General features: G+C 42.0%; 1 pseudogene; it reads left to right on the plus strand.

Moving 5' to 3' along the window:
• Nucleotides 1-553: 553 nt before the first annotated feature.
• LOC112878621 lies at nt 554-5,377 on the plus strand (annotated as a pseudogene).
• Nucleotides 5,378-5,937: the final 560 nt, after the last annotated feature.

Raw genomic sequence — 5,937 nt, forward strand, 5'->3', positions numbered from 1 at the left:
GTGCTGCACCATCCATCTTGGTTGATCCTTGTGCGCCCCTCAGTTGAAAGTTTTGCTGTGTTGTCACAAATCTTAAAAGAGAAGATGTATATTGGTCAAAAGAAGGACTGAAAACAACGAGTTCTTGTTCAAAAAAAAAGGAAAGAAAAGAAATAAAAGAGAATTGTGTTCAGCACACCAAAAAGGGGTTTGGGTAGCAACAAGTTTCGTTTGGTGCAATTGGTGTTCATCTATCCACTTCCTACATCGTGTTCCTTTCTTTGTGCATCTTTTCCTTTATATTCAGCAACTTAGACTTGTGTTCTTGGATTATTATTCGGTTTTGCATAACTACATTTATCAGCGCATTCCACTTACATATTACCCCACCAAGCTCCACTTAAAACGCACCGTGAGTTGTTGCACCATCGTTGCTGTTACAATCACTCTTCCACTACAAAATTGCAGCCCCGGTTCTTGCTCTTTTCAGGGAGAGAAAGAACTTGTTTTGTAAGTGGTGAGGGAGTGATTCCACATATATTTTGTCCTATTACTTTCTCTCTTTGTTACTAACATGGCAGGAAATGAAGATTCCCCTTCTCACACTGTGTCTGCACAAGAAATTCAGGAAGTGCGTGCACAAATGCAACAATTGATGCAAGGGATGCAAGCGCTTCAACGATCACTACAGCAGCAACATGGGGAGCATCCACCTCATGATGATGAACACATTGAGGATGATGATCAACATGCCGGTGGCGGTGGTGGTGGTCGTGGCCGAGGATTCGCTGCTGGTTTTGATAACTTTGCAGGTGGCCGTGGCCGAGGATTTGCTGCTGGTTTTGGTCGTGCACGACGTGTTCCTGTTGGGCATCCTCCTGATCTTGATGCTGAAACATTTTCAAATTATAGTGCTGAACATGGAGGTGATCCTTATGGTCGCCGTGGTGCATATGATGATCATGGTGGTGATAACTTTGGCCGTTTTGGAGCCCGTGGTCGTTATGGTGATCACCGTCGACGTCATCATGAACGACGTCACAATGATGATGGTTTGGGCAAGGTTAAAGTGTCCATTCCTCCATTCAGCGGCAAGGAGAATGCTGATGATTACTTTGAATGGGAAACCAAAGTGGAGCAACTATTTGATTTGTATGAATACCCTGCTGAAAAGAAGGCAAAGCTTGCAGCCATTGAGTTTAAAGGTTATGCCATAACTTGGTGGAATCAGGTCCGTACTGAATATCAAAGAGTTGGGCATGATCGTATAATTTGGGAAGACATGAAGAGGGAAATGAGACGTCGTTTTGTTCCTGCATATTATTCTCGTGATCTACATTTGAAACTGAAACGTCTTGTGCAAGGTACTCGCAGTGTTGATGAATATTTTCAGGAATTGGAAATGTGCTTACTTCGTACAGGGATAACTGAGGATGAGGAATCAACAATGGCTCGGTTTCTGGTTGGCCTCAATAAACCCATTGCTGATAAAGTGGATATGACAAATTACACTTGTCTCACTGAGTTGGTTCATTTTGCAAAGAGGGCTGAACGACAAGTTGCTACGTCTTACAAATACAATGCTTCATGGCGTCATTCCCAACAGCAAGGGGATGTCACTCCTCAATTCCAACAGCAAGGAGCTGCAACGCCCAAATCCTCATCTCGTGGAACAAATAGATCCATTCCACCTTCTTCCAAACAATTGGATACGAAAGGTAAAGCTGTGAGTTCAAATCAGCCCACTTCTTCTACTGCAGCCACCCAACGCAAGACAAGCAAGATTGAGTGTTTTAAGTGTGGTGGTCATGGGCATAAACAAGCTGAATGTCCCAATCGTCGTACTATTATTGCCCTTGCTGATGGTTCTTATGATTCACAAAGTGAAGAGGAGGATGAGCTTACCAATGTATTTTCAGATTTTAATCTTGACACTTGTGAGTATTCAGCAGAGGATGGTACATTTGAGCTAGGTCTGAATTGTTTAGCAATTCAACCTATTCCAACTTTTGCTCACAATGACATGTTACAAGATGTTATTTCTCCATCTTCTGACGAGATTACTAGTGCTGATTTTGATGAGTTGCTTGCTGATTTTCCTGATTTCGAGCCTTCTACAATGAATACACCATCTCCTTCTTTGGTGGTTAGGAGAGTTCTTTCCACTCAGTTTGTTGCTGCTGAACAAGGACAACGCCATAATTTATTTCAGTCCCGATGCAAAGTACAAGGCCAAGTGTGCCGTTTCATCATAGATGGTGGGAGCTGCAATAATATTGTTAGTGCTTTGCTTGTTGAGAAGCTTGGTTTGCAGCCACGTCGCCATCCACATCCGTACCATATGCAATGGCTGAATAATTCCGGGACAGTTAAGGTTTCAGCCATGATTCGTTTGTCATTTTCCATTGGTGATTATCATGGAGAGGTGGATTGTGATATTGTCCCCATGCAAGCATGCCATTTGCTGCTTGGTCGGCCCTGGCAATTTGATGTGGACTCAGTGCATTTTGGACGGTCTAACAAATACACTTTCATTCACAATGACAAGAAGGTGGTTCTTGTTCCATTATCTCCAGAGGAGATACATACTTCAGATATGGCTCGCAAGAAAAGAGAGGAATCAGACAAAAGAAAATTGAGTGAGACCCCCAACCCAAGTAAGGGAGAGAGTTCTAACCCATCCAGCCACATAAAGCCTCATGCCAATCCTAAACAGCCACGCCACACTGAGTGTCTCTTTGTGAGCAAGAGTGATTTGAGAGAAGTGAGAAACACCACAACCCCATTCTTTGTGCTCTTGCACAAGGAGGTCCTACTTTCAACTCACGATTTACCTTCATCGCTGCCTAGTGTTGTTCTTGATCTCTTACAGGACTTCGAAGATGTTTTTCCTGATGAGATACCAGCTGGACTTCCTCCACTCCGTGGAATTGAGCATCAAATTGATTTGGTACCAGGTGCTTCGCTTCCAAATCATCCAGCCTACCGCACCAATCCTGAAGAAACAAAGGAAATTCAGCGACAGGTAAAAGATCTTTTGGACAAAGGGTATGTTCGTGAATCCTTATCACCATGTGCAGTTCCCGTTCTTTTAGTCCCAAAGAAAGATGGCTCTTGGCGCATGTGTGTTGATTGTCGTGCTATCAATGCTATAACTGTTCGATATCGCCATCCCATTCCACGACTTGATGACATGTTAGATGAATTGAGTGGTTCTATCATTTTCACCAAAATAGATTTGCGTAGTGGTTATCATCAAATCCGCATGAAACTTGGTGATGAATGGAAAACAGCGTTTAAAACTAAATTTGGTCTCTATGAATGGCTTGTGATGCCATTTGGCTTGACAAATGCTCCTTCAACTTTTATGCGCTTAATGAATCATGTTTTATGAGCTTTCATTGGCAAGTTTGTTGTTGTTTATTTTGATGATATTCTGATCTATAGCAAATCATTTGATGAACATCTTGATCATATCCATCAAGTACTTGCTGTTTTGAGGGAAGAGAAATTGTATGGCAACATTGCTAAGTGCACCTTTTGCACAGACCGTGTTGTTTTCCTTGGCTTTGTTGTTTCCGCAGATGGTATTCAGGTTGATGAAGAGAAGGTTAAAGCAATAAAGGATTGGCCTACACCGGTAAATGTGAGCCAAGTTCGAAGCTTTCATGGTCTTGCAGGTTTTTACAGGCGTTTTGTTAAAGATTTCAGCATGATCGCTGCACCCCTCAATAATTTGACAAAGAAGGATGTTCCATTCAAGTGGGGAGATGAACAAGACCAAGCCTTCAATGAGCTGAAAACAAAGCTTTGTGAAGCACCGCTGCTACAACTTCCTGATTTTGGTAAGACATTTGAGATCGAATGTGATGCAAGTGGTATTGGCATAGGAGGTGTACTGCTGCAAGAAGGTAAACCTGTTGCCTACTTTTCTGAAAAGCTAAATGGTCCACATCTGAATTACTCGGTTTATGACAAAGAGCTTTATGCCTTAGTTCGTGTTTTGGAAGTTTGGCAACATTACTTGTTACCTAAAGAATTTGTAATCCATTCTGATCATGAAGCTTTGAAATATCTTAAAAGTCAAGGCAAGCTGAACCGTCGACATGCTAAATGGATTGAGTTCATTGAAACGTTTCCCTATGTTGTCAAACATAAGCGTGGTAAAGATAACATTGTTGCCGATGCCTTGTCTAGAAGATGTGCGTTGATTACACAACTAGATACAAAAGTGCTTGGTTTGGAATCCATTAAAACACTTTATGCTGCTGATGCTGAATTTAAAGAGCCTTTCTCTCGTTGCATTGATGGAAAAGGTTGGGATAAATATTATGTGCATGATGGCTTCTTGTTTCGGACTAACAAAATATGCATTCCAGCTTGTTCGATTCGTCAAGTTCTTTTGCAAGAAGCACATGCAAGTGGACTAGCTGGTCATTTTGGTGTCAAAAAGACATTGGACATGCTCTCTGATCATTTCTTTTGGCCACATATGCGACGTGATGTCCAGCGGCATGTTGGGTGCTGCATCGTTTGCTTGAAAGCTAAGTCCCGCCTCAATCCCCATGGCTTATATACTCCATTACCTATTCCACATGTACCTTGGGAAGATATATCTATGGACTTTGTTCTGGGGTTACCTCGGTCTCAGAGGGGGAGGGATTCTATTTTTGTTGTTGTAGATCGCTTTTCTAAAATGGCACATTTTATCCCATGTCATAAGAGCGATGATGCTTCACACGTTGCTGATTTGTTTTTCAGCGAGATCGTTCGTTTACATGGAGTTCCAAAGACTATTGTTTCAGACCGGGATACAAAATTTTTCAGCTACTTTTGGAAGACATTGTGGGCTAAGCTTGGCACCAAGTTGTTATTTTCAACCACTTGTCATCCACAAACGGATGGGCAAACTGAAGTTGTCAACCGTACCTTGTCAACCATGTTGCGTGCTGTGTTGAAAAAGAATTTGAAGCTCTGGGAAGACTGCCTTCCACATGTCGAATTTGCTTATAACAGGGCAGTCCATTCTACAACAAACTCTTGTCCATTTGAAATTGTTTATGGGTTTAAACCGCATACTCCCATGGATCTTTTGCCTTTACCATTACAGGAACAAGTTAACTTGGATGCCACAAAAAGATCAGACTTTATCAAGCGGTTACATGCGGAGACAAGAAAGAATATTGAGAAGAAATCAGCACAATATGCAAAGCAAGCAAACAAAGGTAAGAAGAAGTTTACATTTCAGCCAGGAGATCTTGTATGGTTGCATCTACGAAAGGATCGCTTTCCCCAACAGCGTAAGAGTAAGTTATCTCCTCGGGGTGATGGTCCGTTCAAGGTTCTCCAAAAGATAAATGATAATGCTTACAAAATTGAGCTGCCACCTGAATATTCCAATGTGAGTACAACATTCAATGTCAAAGACTTGCTTCCATTTGTTGGTGAGCCTGAGTCGAGGACGACTCCTTCTCAAGAGGGGGAGGCTAATGAGGACATGCGTAGCATTCACTCATCTTCAAATGAAACTCCACTTGATATAGCTGGTCCAATTACAAGGAGTAGAGCTAAACAATTGCAGAAGGAAATTCATTCTCAGGTGAACGCTAACCTTATGTTTAATAATCAGTCTATGTTGAATGAGCCTATGCTTTTGAGTTCTTGTTTCAATGTCCTTAGGAATGATGGAGTGTATGAACCAGCATGGGATCAAGATGGATTCAAGCCTCTGGACATCTGAACCAAGAAGCCTATGGTGTGCATGAATAAAATGGAGGTTCATCACCTTAGCATGGGAATGCAACCAGAAGCTAGATGACTGACACATGGTACGAATTCCAAGCATCACTGCGGACAGAATACAAGGAGTTAGACGGTGTTCAATAAGTGGATGGAAGCATCTTCAAGTCTACTTTCCAGTCCATCAAACGGTTCATTATTTGGATATCCTAATAAGGA

Source organism: Panicum hallii, unplaced genomic scaffold (genome assembly GCF_002211085.1).
Source record: "Panicum hallii strain FIL2 unplaced genomic scaffold, PHallii_v3.1 scaffold_97, whole genome shotgun sequence".
Lineage (NCBI taxonomy): Eukaryota > Viridiplantae > Streptophyta > Magnoliopsida > Poales > Poaceae > Panicum > Panicum hallii.